Consider the following 12,114-nt stretch of genomic DNA (forward strand, 5'->3'; position numbering starts at 1 on the left):
CCTTCCCTGCCCAGTTCACATCAGAGAATCTCAAGCCCAAACTCCTTTGACATTCTATCACAATGGGTCCATTCATCTTTATATCTAGGTGTTTCAACCTGCCCAGGATAAAAGGGATCTCTGCTTATTTCTGGTTAATCCCTCTCTTCTTATCTTGTTCCCTTTTTCAGTCTCATCTACATTTGCTTTGCCTCTGCAGAGGAGAGAACAGAAAGCCTAATAAATAGCAGAGCAAGCCTGTCCCCCAAGACCACCCCAGGAGCGTCTTGCTCCTGCGCTGACTCTTGTCTGGCTGTTTCGGGGAGCATAAGTAGAGCTGCAAAACCAATGGAGAAAACCCCTCTAGGAAATTTGATTCAAGCTCACAGTTCTCCCTCGCTGCCTCTTGTACTTGCACACGTTTTTCCCCCCAAATCCTGAGATCGGTTATTGTTACAATCAGTGCTGCAGGCTCTTAGGAGGGGAGCAGGACCCTCGGTGGAGAAATTAATAATTTCCACGCTATTTTGCATAAGCTTACAGCTGGCCTCCCCAGAGTCTAACTTGTCAGATAAATAAAATTAAGGCTGTGAGGCTATTATCTAGAGCCTACTGCAATTCTATTCCCATCAGAGATTTAGTGAAAGGTAAAGATGAAAAATAGAATAATTTTTATATCAGCTCAATGCACATACAGCAGTCAGGACAAAGGAGGATCTTTGAGTCTGTGGGAGATGGGGAGGGATGACTTTTCCGTGCAGTTGAGCAAATTCCCACTGCTCCCAGGCCACGGGTGGAATTTCTGGGGGAGTCAGCCACTGTAGCCCTCTCCTGGGCCCTCTCCTAGAACTACTGTGCCCATAAGCTGGCCTGACTACTGGGCAAATGCTGAGTTTGTATCCGGATCAAGCAATCCTGTCTGTTAACCTGAAACCTTAGAATTTAGCAGCATTCGTTAGTGGGGTGAGTATTGCAGAGCAGCAGCCAGAGGCTTGTGGAGTCTTAGATGGGTGGTAGTTATTATCATCATTCTCACCAGTGACATTAGTAACTTGCCTGAGGTTATGCAGCTGGTAAGTCGTGGAACCCAAGTCTGTTCTGTCCATTGGGAAGTTCTGCGATTTCCCCAGAACCCAGTACCTCACTCACTCTTCCCACCTCCAGTTAGAACAGCATCACTGAGGTTTCCCAACTCCATGGAAGACTGGTCCTCTCCCTCAAGTCCTCACGCTGCCTGAGCTAGAAGGAGAAAAGAGACGTGTGTGCACGTGTGTGCACATGCGTGTGCATGTGTTTGTGTGTTGGGGAAAGGGTCTGGAAGAGGTCTGTCTGCCTTTCCATTTGGAAGATTACGTTATACGGACATACTCAGGTGTGGCTTCTTGAAAAATCTTGCAGGAATGGAAGCTTTCAGTTTTCCTTTTGGAAAACAACCCCCTGGCTCCTAAGGCCCCTCAGATAGGGAAAGGCAGAACCGGGTGGGCGCAGCAGAGGCGCTAATGGCTCGGGTCTCCCTCTGGCTCCTCCCCTGGATTTTTAAACAAGTGAGCCTGCAGCAATTCTACGCAAATGGAAAGGCCCTCCTTTGCTTCCTTTAACCCTCGCTGGCTCTGAAGGGACCCCTTTGCCCTGAATATCAAGTTTGATCTGGAATGAGGCACTTCAGGGTTGGAATCTGACTCTGCCAGGCACCAGCTGTGTCTCTTGGACAAATTAATTCTCCCCTCAGAGACCTGGAGTTCAGGGAGAAGGAAAGGAAAGGACAGGCTTCAGGGAGGAGGTGATATCTGAGCAGGGCTTCATTAAGTTGCACAGAAAGTCGCTGGAGGAAATCAGGCTTTTCCACTAGGGCATAGTCAACGTAATGCCTCTGACCTCAGGGCAGCCTCCAGAGCCCTTCTAAGTCTGAGGCCCCAGGAGAGGGCAGGGCCTGAGAGCACCCAGCAGCAGCTCCTGTGGGGGTGGAGACAGCTCCATGAGAGCCAAGTCCCCTTCTCCCCATGTGCAACCTACCTGCTGCAGAGGGACAACAAAAGTGGGCCTGTGGAGAAGGGTGACATGTCAGGGAGATTTCATGCCTGCTCAAGACTCAGATTTCTTCCTCAAAAATATGTAGTAGTATTATTGAGAAATATGTAGTATCATCTCCAAAACAGCTGCTGTTGCAGGCAGAGCAGCCACTGCATTTTCTCCATGAATAGCTCACCTATAACTCTCATAACTTCTGCTTCTCTGGTGCCAAACTACAAAGAATGAGAGAGAGTGAGAGAGAACAAAAAACTAAAAAAGATCTGAGATCACAGTCAATCTGAACATTTTTAAAGCTACTTCAGAAAGGCCTTCAACCTTTAAACCTTTAATGTATACTAATATTTACATTCAACATAGCATCCACATCACTGATTCTTTCATGTATGACATAAAGATTAAACGAGATAGATGAGCCAAGCAGCTTGGATGAGATCCAATTGTTGTGAACATATTGTAGAGTCCTTCAGAGCAGCTGCAGGGAACTGTCAGGTGGTGGAAAACTTCACATGCCCCTTGAAGGGGCGTATATGAAAATCTAGCTTTGAAAAGCAGTTAAATGAGTGAAGGTAAGTTTTTTATTTTGTAAGATTTTTTTCTGGGATTCCTTTTGATAAAAAGTTGTTCTGGATCACTTAAAATATAGTCGGATTTACAAAAAGCCCTTCTGTTCCCAACATACAATGTTTGTTTTTGTTTTGTTTTGTTTGCCCTCTCAACTCCTATTCTTTAGGTTTAATAATGTTTCCTTAATATATATTCTGGCCTCAGCATTTTTTTTTTTTTGTATACTCTATGGTGAGGGCCACATTTCATTCTTTTTCTATGTGAGTACCCCCTTATTGCAGCACCATTTGTTGAACTTTTGTTTGCTTGTTTTTGATTTGTTTGTTCTTTGGGAAGTGCACGGGCCAGGAATTCGACCCGGCTCTCCCATGTGGCAGGTGAGAATTCTACCACTGAGCTACTCTTGCATCCCCAGCATTTTTTGACTCCAGAGTTTTCATAGGAAATTACGGTTGAGTGGAATTAGAGAAGATGTTGTATTAGTTAGGGTTCTCTAGAGAAACAGAATCAATAGGGAACACTCGCAAATACAAAATTTATAAAAGTGTCTCATGTGACCGCAGGAACACAGAGTCCAAAATCCACAGGGCAGGCTGTGAAGCCGATGATTCCAATGGAAGTTCTGGATGAACTCCACAGGAAAGGCTTGCTGGCTGAAGCAGCAAGAGAGCCTGTCTCTTCTGAATCCTCCTTAAAAGGCTTTCAGTGATTAGATTAAGCATCACTCATTGCAGAAGACACTCCCCTTGGCTGATTACAAATGGAATCAGCTGTGGATGCAGCTGCTGTGATCATGATTTAATTCTATGAACTGTCTATTGCAACAGACAGGCCAGCACTTGCCCAACCAGACAAACAGGTACCACCACTTGGCCAAGTTGACACATGAACCTGACCATGACAGATGTGTTTGTGTTTTGAAGCCATATGAAAGTTTATTATAACCCTTTATATTACTTTTCATGAGTGAAAACCTCTCTGGAGACCAGCAGAATAAAAGCTTCACAATGTACTTGAAGATAGATCTCGTTTCAAGTTGTATAAGATCTAACTAGCCCTAGCCCTTATTTTCATCTTATTATAACTGATAACTTTAAAAAGTACTAAAAGGTAAACCTAAATTCTCAATAAAATACACAGAAAAATATCTGTACACACAAGAAAATACTGTACTCTGCCGCAACAACATACAATGTTTTTAAAAGCAAAGTGGTTGATTTGGTTACAGAAAGGCGGATCCACTGCTCATCTGAGAATGGCAAGGGCAATGTTTAGTTGACTTGGGGAGTGCTTTTCCTGGGATTCTCAGAAGGAAAGTTTATTTTCTAAGGGTTAATCTTCCTGTTAATTGTGACTATGACCAATAACAGCTGAGGAGAGTGTGCGGCTTGTGAGTAAAGAGATGAGGAAGGAGCAACTGAGAGGAGACCTTTTCTCTATCCTGATGGAGGATGTCACAGGTGGAGCATAAGTCAGGACGAGGACGATGGTGATATGTCCTGTGCTAGGAGGGAGTCGGGGCTCGAGCTGGGCAGAAGCCATGGGCCCAGTGCCCATAGGAGCGGAAAACAGGGCTGGGCCGGGTCAGGAACCAGACAGGCAGATAAGAACCAGGGCATCCATGGAAGCCAAAGCTTCGGGGCAAAGCTGTGGTTCTGAGATTACTGAAGAACAAGGGGTACACAGCCACTGAGGTTTCCGCAGGCACAGGTTCAGAAAACAGAATTACAGGTGATGTGGACACCAGAGGGCATCATCAGCCCCAGCCAAGGAAGCCCAGAGCTGTAGGGGTGGGATAGGTGGACCATATCTGGGAGGCATGAGAGTGCTCCATCTGGAAGGACCTTCTGAGTAAGAAGTAAGGTTGGAAATGAGGACGTACATATTATGACTTGTATTTGGAAGAGGTGGTGGTGTAATGTCCAAAGGAACAGGAAATTAAATCTTACCCTCTGCTGCCTCCCTGTCTTTATAATCCCCAAATCTAATCTTCCTGTAACTCTTGTTACCTGAGTGAGGAACACAGCCAACTTGTCAGAGGTCCAATAAGAAAGATAAGATGCTCTTTCCCAAGCAATGACTTCTGCACGTTATTGGGCTGAAGAAAGTTCTCTCAGGAGGGAGATTAAATCCCAAGGACCTGGTGGGCCATGGTGGCTCAGCAGGCAGAGTTCTTGCCTGCTCTGCCAGAGGCCCAGGTTCGATTCCCAGTGTCTGCCCATGCAAAAAAAAAAAAAAATCCCAAGGACCTCAGCATCTGGTTTGCCTTTTTCCTTCTGGCCGCAGATTTGGTAAACAGTGCCCTACCTTGGGAGAGGCCCAGGCAGCCTCTAGAAATGAAGAACAGCAGATAGCAGCGGACTCTTGTGCCTGTGGCTTTGGGATGTTGCAAACAAGGGAAGCAGGAAGAGAGAGGATGAACCAAAGCTAGCTCTGCCTACTTCACCATTTACCCAGAGCAACACTTGTCCTGAGCAGCATGCCTAACAGAGGGAAGATGATTAAAGAAAAGGCTTCTGAGAGGTATCGGTGTGTATTTGGGTTAAAAGATGAAGAAGAGGGAGGGAGGGTAAGGAGCAGAGGCAAAGTGTGCCACAGACATTGTGCTCTTCTCTATTAGGCAGGAACTCCAGTAATTCTGCATTTATCAGTGACCAAGATGAAGACCCAGGAGGCCGACTGACCAGAGCTTGAGATACCATGGAGCTGTAAGGAAAAGCTAACACATTAAAGAGCAGAATTCAGATCTGAAATTAACTCAACAAGGTGGAAATCTTCTGGCCTTTTTAGCTGACCACAAAGTGGGCACGGACCAGCAGCAGCAGGAGGCTGCCAGCATGCTAGTGTGGACTTCAGCTACGTTAAGGGAAGTCTACTGCTAGATCACAGGAGTTAACAATCCACATCTCCTCTGTACTGGCCAGGGCATCTGCAGGCAATTCTAGGCTCTGTTAGGAAGGACCTGCATAAAATAAAAGGGAGATAGCAGGATAGTAACAGGATTCAAAACCATGTCACAGGAAGGACAACTGAAGGATATGGCATGTAGCCTGTAGGGAAGAAGGCTTCTGGGCAGGGCAGATTACATAATTTGTAAAGTCAGTTCAGGATGAAAATGGGGAAGGGGGCTTATTCAAAAGCAGGAGAGGAAAAGCACTACTAAAGGTATTAATATAAAAAGCTTTTTCCTTTAAAAATATTTTTTAACTTAGAAAACATAATAGGGATAGTAGTAATACATGAGTAACAACATAAACTTACAAATTGAAAAATAATATTTGGGGTGTCATAATTTTATATAATATAATGAATAATAATATTGCAGCTCAAAGCTAAGTCCTCGCCCGATGCACACAGTATCAATCAGTAGATACTGGGATTCTGAGAAGAGAAAGCGTTTATTTAGCAAAGACTAACCTCGTGAAGACAGGAGTACAGTCCTCAAATCTGTTTTTCCAAACTGGAGAAACTTTCAATTTTTTATAACATTCAAACAAAGGTAGGTAGGCTTAGGATGCAAGGCAGTTTGAGATGATGAGGTCAGAGATAATCTAATTACTGCAGATATGTAGAGTGATTACATACTTAGTTTACTGTGCATGTCAGGCGTGCTAACCTTGATTACAACTGGCTTGGTTCCACAAGATGGTTTAGAAATTTGGGGTGTTTAGTTTTGGGGTGATGCATATAAATCAATAAGAGGCTATGTGCAAAGGGCTTGCAAAACAAGATAAGGGGATACAAGAGGGGCCAGTCACGAGTTGCCTTATTATTGTCCAGTTACAGGGTGCAGTTTCAAAACATAGTATCAACAAAACAAGGCATCTAGGTTACAGTTCAGTGAGTGTGGTTTTTAACATTATAATTAGGGAAAGCTTTTTTTCCTAGGTTAACCTTCTTTTTAGCTGCATGTGTCTTTGCGGTTAAAGCCAATAAAGCCTGGTCTGGCTGGAGCTGTTGAAAACAAGAACTTATCTATGGGCTGTGTAGGTGGGGATTTTGGAGATCAGAGAAAAGATAAATGGAAACTTCTGCAACCTAGTCAGGGAGGGACCTGCTTTGGAAAGTGGGTCGGGGGGGGGGGGTTGGGGAGTCATAAAAAAATGGGTCAGGGTCTGCTACAATAACACTTTATTAATGGGATAGTATCATCGATAGTAAAATTTTTCTGACACTCTTTCTGCATATCATTTATGCTTTTAGCAATTATACTGTCAGTCAATATCGTTGAAAGCAACATGAGTTGCTCTTGGCAAGTACAAGATTGCAAATTGATAATTTTTTCATTTTGAGAAGGCTTTCTGCTAATGCAATTATCACTGGAGCTGTTAAGAGTATATTATAGGCTATGGAAACATTGGGATAAATTTCTGATAAATTATTTTAAAATATAAATTATAGTATATTTAGAGCTGATGAAACAGCGCCCCTGAAAGACTCCTGGGCCTCAGTCCTTGTGAAATGATTTTTCTAAAAAGATTTAACTCTTCATGGCATACTAATTTAATTTTTAAATAGATTTCTACAGTGGCATATTAAAGTTTCCTCTGATGTTTCCTGTAACTTGTGAAGATGAGACAAAAAACTGAAAATGGCTTCATGATTTTATGTAATACAAAAAGACTATTCATCTTATCACTGTATTTCCAATTATAAGGAAAATTATCCTGCTTATGAATAATTGGTTCATCTAAAGCTTCAATGAAAATAGTGTTCTTTTTCATCAAATGGGTTGATCTTTAAATTTAATTTCTATTCTAAGGCTGTGAATATGGACTTTGCTCTATTGCAGCAGTTTTCAAAAACAGAGATTCTAAATTCTAATAAGACCCTGTCATGCTTTATTTCAAAGTCCATGTGCATGCTTTTATTTGGTGATCATTTACCAACAAAATTTACTGTACAAGCTCCAGAAGCACCTTTTTTTGGTGTTCAGACCAGAGTTAATATTTGTGCAGATGCTTCAGGGGCAGACTCTGGGGACGAACGGGCAAGCTGGCCTCCCACTGGAGTCCCAGTGCTGCTCCCAGGGCCATGGCTGCTGCAGCCACCACTGCTGCCTCTGCAACTGCTGGCGTCATCACTGCTGCCAATCTGGGGCTAGGTCCACTTCACACTGCCAGGCCAACTGCTTGGCATGCATGTTACCCTCTGCCCACTGTGCTAGCGGGTTTGAATCTGTGCCTGTGTGCTGCTCTGCTTACCCACACATGCTCCATTGTCCCATCAGTCTTCATTTTCAAAACACAAGACCAAAGATAAAAATATTCAAAACTTGAGAAAGTGACCAAGTTCAAGGCCCCTTGTGATAGTGGGGCACCATGTAACTGCACAAGCTGCACACCCACAAAGCTGGCTTTGCTTATGGGAGAGGGTCAGGTATGTGAGGGGGATCCTATGCTGGGACTTAAATATGGCCAGGCACACATGACTGAATGGAGGAATGGGCCCTCCCCATCCATTTGCTCTGCTTTTCCCATACTAAAAGGACAAATAAACTTGTGCCTCAGAAGGGAAGAGATTGGATTGGCTCCTAGACTGTGACCCAGCCCCCAGCACAACCATCTGACTGCTCTTTGCAGAGTAAGGTTGCAGGCAGTAGCTGAAGGATCTGCTTTTTTTTCCATGGATATTGTGGGAGCTGCATCCACACAGCTGCTCAGGGGCTCAGGTAACTGCATGCTACCCAGCTGTCCAAAACTCTGAAGGAAAATCAGCCAGACCTTGGAACCACTGAGTCTCCAGGAAGACACAGCTGCTCTTGCCCCTCAGGGCTACAGCTCTCATGGTACCAGCCCCAGCTTTTTATTGCAGACACCAGTAGCAGAAGTTATGGTGATTCCTTGGGTTGCACTGAAGGGACCAGGCAGGAGAGGAATAAGACCTGCAGGAGGCCAAGGTGGTGGAAAATTGTTTGTAAGCTGGTGTGGGACATACCCTGTTAAAGGACATAAACCAGTAAAATTGGCTCATTATCATTAATGGTACTCTGTAACTGCATACAGGTTGGTGAGGCCTAGGAACAACAAGTTGCAGTGGGATCTTGGTTGAGTATTGAAGGTCCATCAGGTGGGATAAGATGGACCAGGTCTGTGAAGGTCTGCAGTGTGTATAATTAGGAGGGAGACAGCTTTCAAGCCTATACACGCAAGAAGCATTCCAGGCACTGCTTTGAAAGGCAGTGAGCTCGCTGCCCACGAATCAGTTCAAACAGAGATTATATAACTTTGGGTCAAGAATCATGTATAGAAGATGTAGGGAGGAGATGGGATTATGTCCTCTCAAAAGTGTTGCTTTTAAGTCCCCTTGGGGGAGTATGAAGAGAGGAAGAAATATTCACCTTCCCCATTTGGAGAATTTCTGATATTCTCACAAGCATTAGAGACAACCATATCAATAGGCTGAGCCCTGGATCTTGGGGTTTGCCCCTGTGAAACTTATTCCTGCAAAGATTAGGTTAAGCCTGTTTAGAATGAGGCCTAATAGTCAACCCCAGAGAACCTCTTTGGTTGCTCAGATGTGGTCTCTCTCTCTAAGCCAGCTCAGCAGGTGAACTCACTGCCCTCCCACATACATGAGACATGACTCCCAGGGGTGTAAATCTCCCTGGCAACATGGGACAGAAAGCCTGAGATAACATGGGAACTGGCATCAAGAGATTGAGAAAGCCTTCTTGATCAAAAGGAGAAGAGAGAAATGAGACAAAATAACATTTCATTGGCTGAGAGATTTCAAACAGAGCCAAGAGGTTACGCTGGAGGTTATTCTCATGCATTATACAGCTATCTCTTTTCAGTTTACGGTGTATTGGAGTGGCTAGCAGGAAGTATCTGAAACTGTTGAGCTGTGTTCCAGTAGCCTAGATTCTTGAAGACACCTGCATAAAGATATAATGTTTACAATGTGACCATGTAATCGTGAAAACTCTGTGTTTGATGCTCCTTCTATGCAGGGTATGGATGAAAATACATAAAAGTAATAGGGGGGACAAAGGTTAAAATAAATTGAATAGATAGAAACACTAGTGGTCAATGAGAGGGAGGAGCAAGTGGTATGGGATGTAAGATTATTTCTTTTTCTGGAGTGATGCAAATGTTCTAAAAAAGAATCGTGGTGATGAATACACAACAATGTAATGATATTGTATACTGTGAGCCATTGACTTACACCATGTATAGAATATATGTGTGTGAAAATTTCTCAAAAAAAAAGAGTGCTGCTTTAGGACCACCTATATCATAACCACTTTGGGGAGAGTTAAAATGCAGATTCCTGGTCTTCCCATCATGAAATTCTAATTCAGTAGTTCTGGGTACTGAGTCTGCATCTTTAACACACACACACACACACACACACACACACATACACACGACAATTCTAATGCACACTAAATTTTGAGAACTGCTGTAGTAAGTTCTTTGTAGCCCTAAGATTTGATGACTGCCCATCCCAGCATTGTTCTCCCTGCCTTTGCAATAGCACCAATAATTTTTGCAGAGAGAATCCCTTAGTCTGTAATCCACACAGGTCTCCAGTGCTTGCACATTAAATAGAAAAATGAGCAGGAGACAGTAAGTCTCTTACTAATTTATTTAACATGAATTAAATTTTATTACCAAATGAGTACTTTAAAGTCTTTTCAGGAATCTTGCTTTGCAATTCAAATCATCCCAAGCACTAAAAGGTAGTTGCCCAGAGCTTTCAAAATCCTTTGCAAAGAGGACATCCATGCATGGGTATTGGCCTGGGAGAGCCTGTGGGGATCTGAGCTCCCACCACCAGTTCAGCAGTAAAATGTGCAGCATTTACAGTCACCGTCAAATCCCTACCCCACTTCACTTTTATATGTGTTGTGTCTAATCTACGTGTCGACTCAGCAAAATATGTGGTATCAATTTGCAGATGTGCAAACTGAGCCTCAAAGAGTCAGAGAACTGCTTAAAATCCCACAGTAGGCCATGGAGCCAGGAGTCAGGCCAAAGACTGATTCAAATTCTGGGCTGTTCCCAGTGTACCAGCAGGGAATACCCCCATCTACTCTGTGGCTTCAGCAGAATTTCGTGAAATGGTAACTATTGATAATACCTGTTCCCTCCATGACTCACAGATAGGAAGCGGGAAATTTTCAGATCTTCTTTTATCTTGTAAGAAAGACACTGTGAGCTAGGAGTAAAAATGTAAAGATCTGTAAGGGTCAGGCAGATTATGTAAATGAATGAGTCAGGCAAAATTTAAAATATGAACTTACACCCACTTAGCATATTAAACATATAAAAATAACTTGGTTGTAATTTCCTTGAAGTATGTGGCCCTCTCAGTCTAGCTTTCATTTGTAACCCCTTTAGGGAGACATGGAAATAGGGGTAAAGAAAAATATTTCACTACTATAAAAATAATGTTTACAATCAACTAGTTCCATCCCCCAATCCCTTATTATAACAGCTCCTTCCAACATGAAAAAGTTAGAATGGGTCTAGGCCCAAATACCCCAAAAGAGTGGGAGAAAGCTCAAATGTGATGGTGGAATTATACAGAGAAGGTAGGGTTTAACAAATGAATATAAATGTTGAATCATTATACTGATATTTCTTTCAGCCTCCAGTACCTTAGAGCAGCTAGAAATAAAAACCTAAAATTGTGGAATTGTAACCCATACCAAACTCTGAAATTTGTTCTACAGCTAATTGTTTCAATGTACTTTGAAATTTATTGCTTTTTTTGTATAGAAGTTTTTTATCACAAAAAAAAGAAAACAAAAAAAGAGGAGTATAACAGAGAAGATAGGATTTAACAAATGAGTATGACTGCTGAATCATCTATTACATTAATACTTCTTTTGATCTCCAGCGTTTTGGAGCAGCTAGAAGAAAAGGCAAAAAGTTGTGGAACTGTAACCCATACCAAACTTTAAAATCTGTTCTGTAGAGTGGTGTTAAAGTGGCTCAGTGGCAGAATTCTCACCTGCCATGCCTGAGACCCGGGTTCAATTTCTGGTGCCTGACCATGCAAAAAAAAAAAAAAATGGAAAGAAAAAGAAAAATTTGTTCTATAACTACTTGCTAAAATGTATTTGGAAATTTATTGCTTTTTGTATATATGCCATATTTCACAATAAAAAGTTAAAAGAAAATAGTGTTTACAACTGTTTAACAATACGAGGATGATAATAAACGCAGCCAATATACATACCCTGTATTGCCGAGGCAATAAACAGGTGTACGGGTGGGGTTCCAAGCTGAAAGTTGCATAGACTCAAAATTCAAAATAAGCCTTTACTGTGTATTGGTGACTGAATTGCAGAAGAATGGAGGGATGTGTTTACCAGCCAGAAGCTGAACAGCACTATACCCCATTTCCCTAATATATCAAATTACAGTTTTATTTCATATATAAATACAAACCATGATCCCTCCAGCAATTGTCTGGTGACCACCAGGGGAGGAAGGGCCACCTGACATTGAGGTAAGGAAAGCAAACAAGGACCTTTGGATCAAAAATTAGCAAACTTGAAAAGGCTGTTGATAAAATACATATGAAGGA

The 12,114-nt window shown here is 42.6% G+C and overlaps 1 long non-coding RNA gene across 1 annotated transcript; it reads right to left on the bottom strand.

Moving 5' to 3' along the window:
* Positions 1–1,041: 1,041 nt before the first annotated feature.
* Positions 1,042–10,739, bottom strand: LOC143647788 (uncharacterized). The gene is made up of 3 exons (XR_013158185.1): positions 10,660–10,739; positions 2,186–2,222; positions 1,042–1,218 (listed from the first exon to the last, which is right to left on the bottom strand). It is a non-coding gene; the product is annotated as an uncharacterized LOC143647788 (long non-coding RNA).
* Positions 10,740–12,114: the final 1,375 nt, after the last annotated feature.

Source organism: Tamandua tetradactyla, chromosome 10 (assembly GCF_023851605.1).
Source record: "Tamandua tetradactyla isolate mTamTet1 chromosome 10, mTamTet1.pri, whole genome shotgun sequence".
NCBI lineage: Eukaryota > Metazoa > Chordata > Mammalia > Pilosa > Myrmecophagidae > Tamandua > Tamandua tetradactyla.